This window comes from Cupressus sempervirens, chromosome 4, assembly GCF_028749045.1.
Source record: "Cupressus sempervirens isolate cs-2001-9-10 chromosome 4, ASM2874904v1, whole genome shotgun sequence".
NCBI lineage: Eukaryota > Viridiplantae > Streptophyta > Pinopsida > Cupressales > Cupressaceae > Cupressus > Cupressus sempervirens.
Genome location: NC_143121.1, coordinates 753,615,454 through 753,627,108, shown reverse-complemented (window position 1 = coordinate 753,627,108; position 11,655 = coordinate 753,615,454).

Below are 11,655 nucleotides of genomic sequence, written 5' to 3'. Positions count from 1 at the left end.
GAAGTGCACAGTTGTGCACATGCATAGGTGTGCACCTCTAAAGTTATGCTCCATCCTAGGCCTATAAAGCTCAAGACCCTACTCCCTTCCTCACTTCATTTTCTTCTCCTACACTTTGGCAAGTACACCTCCACACTTTGTGGAGTACACAATCTTCAAAGAACCTACACATACAACACATAGAATACTAAGTTAGAAGGTGTGCACCTACCCAAGGTGCGTAAGGTGCACACCTTTTTTACAAAAAAAAAACAAAATTTAACAAAACTTTAAACAACCTTCGCAAACTTCACCGAGGTGAAAGATGCACCAAGGTGTGCACATGTGCACCTTTCAAAAGGAAAAAATTCTCCTAAGTATTACAAGGGTGTGCACATAGTGCATCACACAAGGTGGTTATGTGCACACCCTTTTAAACATAGACTATGTTTTGCATTGCATGGGTGTGCACCTAGTGCACCCCAAGGTGTGCTATATGCACACCCTTAAGCTTTGAATGTTTTCTTAGGAAGTGAGGTGCATCTAACGCACCCTCAAGGTGTGAAAGGTGCACTAGAGTTTTTGTTTTATAGAGTAAAAATAGGGTTTTTTTGCCACTTTCATCATAATTTTGCATTATAGGTTTTTTTTTATTATAACAAGGGTTTGTTTAGGGTTTTCTTTTTAACCTTCTAGACTAATGGATTCCTATTTTGAGTAGATAAAATGGCTTCCTCCTCATCCTCCCTTGCTACAAATATGGCTCCAAAACCAGTGGTCTTCAAATCTCAAGGTGTTCCATCAAAATTAGCTTCCAAGATGTCCATTCAGAGATTTGAGACATCGAGTTGGTCCATATTAACTAGAATGCATTCTTGGTTCTATGCAACAAACCAAATGAGATGTCCCCAATGGTATCTGCACTCATTAGATTTAGGTTAGTAAATGTTGCTTGACACCTAGTTTTAGTACAATCTTCTGAGCTAGTTATGGCATTAGTAAAGAATTATATTTTAGAAGAAAGAGTTGTGAAAAGAATAATTGGAGAGATCATCCTAGATCTAAGGCCCAAGAACATTGAGAAATTTTTCCATCTTCCAAGGGTAGATCGGTACATGAGGTTGGCATACCATCACGTAAAAAGGTGGTATAGAGAGCATGAAAAATAAGCCATAGAAATTATTCAATCTTCATATCCCATTTATAGAACACCTTTGGGAAGAAAAGTTGGGAAAGTAGATATGAGAAGAGGTTATATGAAGGATGATATCATATTTTCCATAGTGCACCTAAGTAGAATCATGGGATTACCAGCAATGAGACACTTAAACATATGGATGGTACAATTCATTAAAACCATTAGAATGGTAGAGATGTCAATTAACTGGGTCATAATTCTTAATGAGAATTTGGATGAACAGCTAGTGGCAGTCAAAAATGACCTAAGGTTCTATATGACATCTTATTTGGTGTATCTGTTAGTAGCAAGAACTATAGATTACCCAAGGTTGTTTAAAAGGGGCAACTTGCAAGATGCTAAGGCATGGCCTTATGTGGTATACCCCTATCTAGTGAAGAAAAAACTCTTGGATCATAGCAAAGAAAAAAAATAGTGAATGATGTCTTCATTTTTGCAATCATCTAGTTCATTGAGGGAGACTATGCAAAAAGGATGTCAGAAGAGGTAACAACAAAGACTGCAAAAATTGGTGCCTACTATATCCAATTCAAGACATTTACCTACCTAAGGGTAGCAGGCACAACTATAAATCCTAAGAAGCTCTCAAGGTATCCATGTGATAGGCTCATTTTTCAGAGATTGTATGACAACTCTTGTCTGCATATGACAGAGTAAGGAAGTAGCATAAGAATACCTATGTATGGCCCATCATTATAGGTCTATTTGGTGTCAAGTAGAAGCAAGATATCATGAATTTTGAGTCAAAATGGGATCAGTATCCCTTGGAGGATTATAACTCCCCGTGTCCATGTTTTAATTACATTGGCAGAGTTTAGTACTTGGTAGGAAAATAGTTCAAACATGAAGATTCCATAGAGGATCATTGGATGAATACAGTAGATGATTATGAGATTTGAATAAGGGATTGTTATAGGATGACCCTTTATTTGGTAGGTGGTTCCTTGAAATGAAGGTCCCATTAAAGATTGTGTAGCAAGACACTAAAATGGTGTTACATCCCTTATATAACTAAGATAAGATATGAGATTGGCCTATCATGATTGTAGAGATTAGTAGAGAAGAAAATGTAAATATCAATCATAAGGTGAGGTATATCATCTAGTTGACCAAGGAATGGATTAAGATATGATTCAAGCTAGATTTTCTTCCACAAATAATAGGTCTCCAAGCTATAGCCCACCCATTGAAAGGTAGAGGAGAAAAAGTAATAGTGTTAACATTCATAGCCCAGTCCCCAATATGGCAAAAAATGGTGCATTAGCTTGATAGAGAAGTTGGACACTTCAAGCCACATAAGGGTAAGAATAAAAGGAAAAAGAGCTTCCCCTCAGAAAGCTAAGCTTGAAATGGAGGTAAATCAAGCACCTGAGAACCAAGGGGGAGAAAATGTAGAAGTCATTCATTCTTAGGATAATCACCTGGTGCCATTGCCAAAACAAGGGCAAGAAGTTCAAGAAGAAGCACACGAAGTGTCTTCGCCTACCCAATAGGAAGAATCTTATCTATTAGCTCCAAAGAAGAAAAAGATAAAAACTCAAGTTAAAAGGACAAGGAGACAAAAGGTGATAATAAAGGTTATTCCTTTTTTTTCAATCCCAAAATTTATTCTAGAAGAAGAAGAATAGGATGACGAAGAAGAAGAGGATAACCTTCCCTTGAGTCAAAGGAATCATCCTTCTAGGGCTATTGAGCTAGAATGGAGAAGAATCTCCACTATAATGTCACCATCCATTCCTATACAACCTATTCAAGTTACAACTTTGGAGGATGAGTTACAATAGTGGATTGATGAGCAAGAGGATCAAGGTGTTTATGCCTTTAAGATGTCAAATTTTGATTTCATGCCTATAGGCACTAAACTGGTAGGTGATCAGATAAGAGATACATTGACAAATCAACCTCCAAAAGAGGATTGGATTCAATTTTTGCCTCAACCATAGGGACCTTTAATTTCTCCACCATCACCAAGTCAAGATTTATCTTGCTTGAATAAATATTTAGTTACTCATCTCCCTCTTGATACTGAAGAATAGGTACAAGTTGAACAGGAAGAAGAGCCACAATAAAGACCCATCGATGAAGTATTAGAGGAGGGAAAATAGATGAGGAACCTCAATAGACTTCCCAAGATATGGAGGTGAGGATTGTGCACTCAAAAAACACATAGATGCCTAATATAGAACTCTCACAAAATGAGAAGACTTCAAAGAGGAGCAATAAGGGAAAGGACCTAGTAGTACAAGCCCCCTCTTCATCTAAGAATAAGTCTCGAACGGAGGATACTTCAAGATGGTTGAGAAAAGAGGTGATGGTTAGCCATAAAAGGAAACTATATTATAATGATGAAGAGGGAATGAGAGAATTAATTGAAGCCCTCAAGAAATTTGAGCCACCTAGTAGTGATGCACAAACATTAGCCTTCGTTATGAGCAACCAAAATCAAGACTTGTTTGCCCATGTTGCTATCCCTCCTCCACATATAGATATTAAGGATTTGACCCCCAAAGTTTATCAAATTAAAGAGGTCTTTCTTGGAAAACCCACTACGGATACTACCAAATTAATGGTCACTATGGGAATCAAAGAAGTGTTTAAGTACTTAGAATAGGATGAGTCTGAAGTGTTAAAGCTTTGAAAGTAGAATGAACTCCTAAGAGGTTATTTGCACAAATTAGTTGGTCCATTGTATCCTAAAAGTCCTAAGGATACTTTAGGTGTGACACTCAATAAGAGGGATAACAAGAATGTACAATTAGATTTATTTTTTAAGTCTTGTTAGCAATGGCGAGAAAGTTTTGAAGAAAAAGGTGTGCAGGTCATACAACAAAATCTTAAACTACTACACTACATGCACAATAATGTAGAAAAGTTGGTTTCTATATTAAATGAGGAATTTGGATTGATGGATGATATGCATACCTAGGGTAAAGACCTACAAGCATTGTAATCAATAAAGGGTCAGAGGTACTGGATGTTGATGGATGTATATACGGCAGATGAGTTAGGTAAGATAGATGATTGGATTAAGAAGATTGCAAATGGTAATAAAGTAATGGAAACATTACATGTGTATATTCATAAGCTCAAGGATCAAGCACAGGAGTAGATTTTGGAAGTAGAGAGACATTACAACGATGCTTGCCTTGACATTTTTGAAGATGATTCAAGGGATAGACTCATGACTATGAAAGAAATTGTTGAACAATTTTGGAAGACTTTTGAAGAAGCTTCTACTAATGAGGATATTAGAAAATCATTTAAGACTGAAGAAGAATTTCTACAATTAAATGTGAGATTGGGAGATTTTTCAAAGACTCCCATAGAGGTGGGCAACTATCGACAAAAAGTAAGGATAAATATAATGCTTTAGATTTATTGCATGCAACCCAAGTGATAGAGATCATAGAGAAATTCAAGAATAGTTCAAGGGATAGACTCATGATTATGCAAGTAGTTGTTGAACAATTTTAGAACACTTTTGAAGAAGCTTCTACTAATGAGGGTATTAGACAAGCATTTAAGACTGAAGAAGCATTGCTAGAATTGGATGTGAAATTGGGAGATTTTGCAGAGACTCACATAGAGGTGGGAAACTATCAACAAAAAGTAAAGGATAAATTTGATGCTTTAGATTTTCCAGATGCAACCCAAGTGATAGAGATCATAGAGAAATTCAAGAGAAGATACCCAAACATAGCTATAGCATGATGGGGAACAAAACCCAGAAGCTAGAATTTTAGTTTCGATGCTTGGGAAAATTTTGCATTTTTTGAAACCTATCTTCTAAGGTGCACTTCTCCCAAGGTGTGCAAGGTGCACAAGGTGTACTTCTCCAAAAGTAAACTTCTCCAAAGGTGTGTTGGAAGCTTTTGAAGAATTTAGAGGAGCACCGACAGTTAATTTCTAGTTCTAAATTTAGAGGTTTCCATGCATTGAAAATGCATTCTAATAGTAGTTCAACTCCTATAAACCTCCAAGGATGGTTGAGCTTCTATTTTTGGCATCTTCTAGTTTTCTCATGATTTCTTTATTTTAAGACATGTAAAGGCGCATGCATCATTAAATGATATAAACAAGGGTGGAGTCCTACTTAGCACCAGTTAGAGAAGTTTTCCTATAACTTGAGGAATTAAATATGTATTCCAGACTATTATTTTGATACAACAATATATGTTATTGGTGCTCTCATTTGGAGTGTAGTTATTCTTTCCTGAGTTTGTTATATTTTGTGAATGTATGTTCATGGAGTGTAATGGAGTCAATAGTTTTGTTGTGTTATTTTGATTGAGTGATCTTTTAATTCTAGTGTTTGCCACATGTTTGAAAAATTTATTGACATACTTAGTTGAAGAATTGATCACCCTATTGTTCCTACATAGCTTTTTGTCTCGCATGAGTGCACTTTATGTGGCCTTGTGATTTGATGAAAAATGAAACATCTAATAGTTATTGAGTTCCCATCGATGAATGCATCAGTATAATTAAGGGATCATTGCTCCTATTTTCATTGGTTACCTACCGATCTTTTCAAAGGCTTAATTCACACACGTGTTGTTTTTGTGGCTTATATCTATTAGGGATTTAGTTTTCAAGTCATTTGCTTAAAATTCTTGTTACCCTATATTCATTATTTTCTTTTACAAACACTTTGTCAATTTAAGAATTCATATAGTTGCATAGTTAAAAATTCATTCATTATAAATAGAAAAATACAAAAATATATTTCTTTTTTTTGTGGTTATTCTTTTCAGATAGCAAGCAAAATCAACATCTTATCAAAAATTAGTCAAAAATAGAAAAGGCCTCCTCATCAACACTCACATTTATCTTCTACAGAGTGGATTCTAGTAGGTCACAAGATTTCCTAGAACCTTGGAGTTGATCCCAGATTAACTTTTTAGGAGAGGAGTTCAAAAGGATTCATGTTGTTAAGCATCATGCAAAAAAATAGCTCAACAAATACAAGGTTGGCAAATCAAAGTTTTGGATATAAAGGAGAATATTTTATTTGGTAAAGATTTCAATGATGTTGTAATAACATAATTGATATATGTGAGTTTTATATATGTTTTATAGATTCAAACTTATGTGTAAGATTAAATAATGACATTGTATAAATATCATTATGAAGAGGAACTACAAGGATTGATCAGATATAGAAGATATTAGCACAATCAAGGTTTTGTATCTATTCAATAACTTGTAAATCAGTGTATGAATATGTGGGTAGTGGGCTTATCTTGTATATTTTATTTTAAAATTAACTCCTAACATGGTTGAGCCTTTTAAAATTTCCTAGTCCTCTAAAAAGGTCTATTACTCTAACAAAGATAAATACACTATATAAATGTAATAGACTCCTAACATGATCAATATCTTTCACAAGATACTTTTAATTAGTGGAACATTTTGTGGGTATGATCCCCACTGGGGTTTTCCCTTGGAAAGGTTTCCCTACTTTAAAAAATTATGGTGTTATAATTTTTTTCTATGTTGTGCATGGTTTTACTTTTTAGCTTACCAATTTACGCAACTTTAAGAATTTTCCAGTGGATCCATAGTTGAGAAGAAAGTGTTTAAAGTTCATAACCAATTCAACCCCCTTGTGCGCCCCTCCCCGCCCCCCTCCAACTACCTATTGAAATTCTATTAGAGAACTTTACTTTCTAATAATTAGTATCAGAGCATATTTACTAATAAGAATTTTAATAGCTTGAGCGAGACCACTATAGATTCATAACTCTTAAAAAAGAATCTTGAAGCATCTCTTGAGGAGTTAGATTTGGTTAGTAATGAAAGAAACTAATTAAAAATCAAAATTAAGGATGCACAAGAATTTATTATCAAGTTGAAAGAGAAAATTCAAAATTCAAGATCTAAGGAGGAATTGCCTAAAAACCTCAAGGACTATATGACTACTACAAAACTTCAAAATAAAAATGAGATTTTGAGGCATGAAATTGTAATTACAAGAATAAAGATGAATATGATTGAAGATGAAAGAAATAAGAAATCAAATTTGAGATCTGAGAATGCAAATCTGAGATCACAACTTTGAATGGTAACATCTAAACTTGAGACTACAAAATTGAACCTAATCAACCTGAACAACCTAAACATCAAAGGAAAAGATTTAATGGAATATTTTTTTCATGGAATAAACTTGGACACATGAAGAAATATGGTGTAGGTAAGTACTCTAAATCCTTTTCTAGTTATTTTTACAATTTCTTTATTCATGTACATCGATCTGCTGAATGCATGAAACCTTGATTTAATGATAGAATGCATGAAAGGACTAACATTAAAAGTAGTAGACCTATGAGAGTGAACATTAGTGGAGTTATATGTTATAAGTTCAACAACATTAGACACATTGCAAGATATTTTAGTCTACAAAATTAATTAGTTGAAACCTAGATATGAAAATAGAGTTATGACATGTTGTATTTGCAACAACTTAGGACATATGGCAATATTTTACATGTCGAATGGTTATAAAATATAAACATGAGAAACATTAGATCATAGAATATGAGGACACCAAATCATAGAAGGAGGATGAACAATAATGTAAGAAGGAATGAGACAATTGTGAAGGAAGGAACACCTACAAGTAAAAAAGCATAGATTCATAAATCAAAAGACACACCTAAGAACAAGATGGGAATAGTACCAAGTATTGAACCCCCTCCATAAACATTAATCAATATAGCTCTAAATAAAACAAGGGTTTTTGTACTATAAATCTATCAAACCCCTCAATGATGAAATTAGTTTTAGTGAGGTAAATAATATCATCACATGGTATTATGGAATCTATATCTAATAGTGCAAAGGTTTTTATGATCATATATGAGGTCACTAAAAAGTTGAAGGTTACTCCATTATGAAGAACAAATTTTTATGTGTATCCATTTTTGCATTAATCTCATATTTAATTTTTGGAGTATTTAATGGATAAAATTGTATAGTTTGGTCACCATTTGAATGACAAAGAAGTGTAGAGAAATAGCATAGTGATTTAGAAGAAACTTTGAAGCATTTGAAATGATTTTTTATGAGCCCCTAAAAAAATCAAAGTTAAGGGTAGTTATTTCATTTGCAAGATTATAGTTGAATTGAGAAAATGGATCCATAAGTTCTATGTGATTTTAGAGACGATCCTAAGGGAGCATTTTCATAAATCCCAGATAGGGTTTTATATGTTGAAGATATTTATACATACATATAGTAAAATTTTGATTCAATTGGAGATAGTGATATTCACAAGGATATGAGTGATTTTTACAATAATGACTTAATATTCAATCAAGGTTATGACAAGTTGGAAGTCTTATTTGGAAAATGAGATACTAAGAGAAGGGGTCAATCAAGATCACTAAAGCTTTAATCTTCAAAGTAACTTGACTACATTCACCACATTATCCATCTCATATCTAGATTATGCATAACATAACTTAAAACTTCAAATTCTGAAATATATCTACCTAAATATCACATCCATGAAAATGTAAACACATAACACAAGAAATTTTGGTTACCCAGGAACCCTCCAATGTGAAGGTAAAACTAGGGTGGGGATGACACCTACAAATATCCACTACTATAGTAAGAAAGTTAGCTTATTAGGACTACAAGGTTTATCACTTTTGATGATCTACCCTATGAGGGATATTCCTTAATAGGAGCTTTACAAAGATTGTTAGGTCTACCTTTATTAAAGGATTTAACACTTACAATGAAGTAAGTACTCAGTTAAGAGATTTACATAGGTCTGTTAAAACCAATCTATTAAGAGATTTAACCTATTTCAATATGCCAAAATTGATTTAGTACCTAATACTTCAATCTAAACTTATAATGCTTATTATGGGTCTTCTCCTTCAAATATCTGATCTGATCTCTTAGCTGATATATTTTAATTTGTCTTAGCTGATATATTTTAATTTGTCTATCTTTGCTTCATTAGGTTGCTAACTATGTTTCTTCACAACTTTTTCTTGTGGCCTCCAAAACCCAACTCCTTCGCATAATAGTTCACTTAATTTCTCTTACCATAAATAGGGTTTGGATCTTCCCTTTTAAAGACATTTGCAAAGTCTTCTAGAATAAGATCAATGATCTAGATGTCTCAATTTTTGCCTCTTCATCTAATTTTTTGTCCTATCTTCATAGGAATTGATGATCCACATCAAAATGCATAACAACCTCTGTAAAAAAATCTAGAATCATTAAATTTTATTTACATATCATCTCGGAAATGGTTTCCCTTAGATTTTGTGCCATTTCATACATTTTTGTTCACTTTATGTTACTCAACACATGTTGTCTATGATGCTCATTTGTAACTATTTTTCCTTTTTTCTCTTGGGCTCAACTGACTTGGCTCCTTCAGTATGACTCATCATCTATATTCTTTGATTACTAAGTATGTACTAAACTCGTCTTATATAGGAATACTTGGTGACCAAAGGCTTGCTCGGCTCCTATAGAGCTTGGCATAGACAAGATTATTTTCACGTATTTACAAATACATGACTCAGCCTATATAGAGTAACTCACTCATAGTGATGACCAACTAACTCTTCCTTATATATCACTAAGTGTTTGACACTAATAGACAACAAAATTTAGAGTGATCAATATTTAGTTCAAAAAAACATAGCAAAGAACATATTTTATAAAGAGTTTGAACAACCTAAATGGACAAGAATTTTACTCAGCAAAATTCATGATGGAATGTTTTTAGTAGGAGATATACCAATTAAGATTTTTAAAATGGCCTAATCCATAAACTAGTTGGTTTGAGTAACAAGTCTAGTGTACCTATTTATGAGAATAAGGTTAATAACTTAGTTGTTAAGTTAACACTAGATCAACCTAGGATGATAAATGTATGAGGATAGATAAGATTAAGAAAACTAATGTGAGAATGATATGTAAAATAATTCGTTACAAGATGAATTATAGTTAAAGGCACAATTCAATATCAGCTAGATTTATCCATGATGTATATAAGATGATTGTAGATAGGGAAAAAGTGAATATGTGTGAGTTTTTAACATAGTAATTAATTAACAACATCTAGAGGATAAAGAAAAACAAACACACGCCTTTCAAATTTGACTCTTTGATAGTTCACCTATTCTTATAAATAATAAATAGATTTTTATGTCTACCTAATTATGAGTGGACTACTGAAAATTTCACTATAGAATTGGTTACCTAAATTACTTCAGGGAGAATCCAACTAATAGGATAATAGAGGATATAAATAGAATGATTGTATCTTTTTAGAATAAGATGAAGAAGATTTTTTAAATCCCTAAGTCAATAGTGGATAAAAATGAAGATGATATTTATTTTATAGTGGAAATTGATCACACATGCATGGAGGTTGTAGAGCCTAGACAACTATTCATTGAGCTTTTGGGATATGAGGTGACATAAAAAATGTTGGATGATTATGCAGAAGTAATTCTAAAATCAAAGAGAGACAAAGAATTCTCTAGATGGTGAACCTATGAAGAAAACTAAACTAAAGTAAGAGATTAACAATATAGTAAAGAAAAAAAGAAGAAAGTGTACAAAAATATTGAGCAAGTGATTAAGGATTCTAGAATGAAAAAATAATAATCTCAAGAAGATAAGAAAAATGTTATGGAGATGAGAGCTAGTGTCTAGTCTTATATACTCTTGGTTTAAATTCACTTGCAATTGATACTATAATAGGGAAATTAGCAAAATCATCTAAAATAATGATATCATCAAAAGATGAGGTGAATATTACTCACATTCAAACTACTACACCATAGTCAGTGCCAAAAAAGAGATCAACAAGAAGTTCAACATCTGCTACAACAAGAAAATTTGTAGTAAGCTTAGTGAAAAAGATCAAGGAAGAAAAGTAAAAAAAAACACCAAAGAAGATAAAAAGAGTAAAGGAAATGGCTCAAGGACCAAGCCCTAAAAAGCCTAAACTTTAGATTATTTATAAAGGAAGAAAGAATCAAGTAGAGATAAAAGATAGAGTAGAAGAGAAGCCACTAATGAGAGGATAAATTTCTATACCATAGAGTAAACCTTAATCTAGCAGTAGAAAGAAGAGGAAGGATTGGAAACCTTATATTGGAAGAATGAATTATATGATCAATAATGATGGAAATTTGGAGAAATTGAACAAATACTATGATTTGTATGATTTTTATCAAAATATGCAACTTGAGAATGCAATGGACAAGTATATGATTAAATTTAAAAAATATTTTATTCATATTCATAGAAACGTACCATAAGAACTATACAAGATCTAAGAAACTAAGGCTTGCAAAGAGTAGTGGACAAAGAGAAAAAGATAAGAGAAAATGTAATACATAAATTATGTATATTAGAGAGTAATGAGCAGTTGCATGATATTATGAAGAGATTGGAACCACTTCTAAGAAATAAAATAAAATGTTTTTAGATCATGG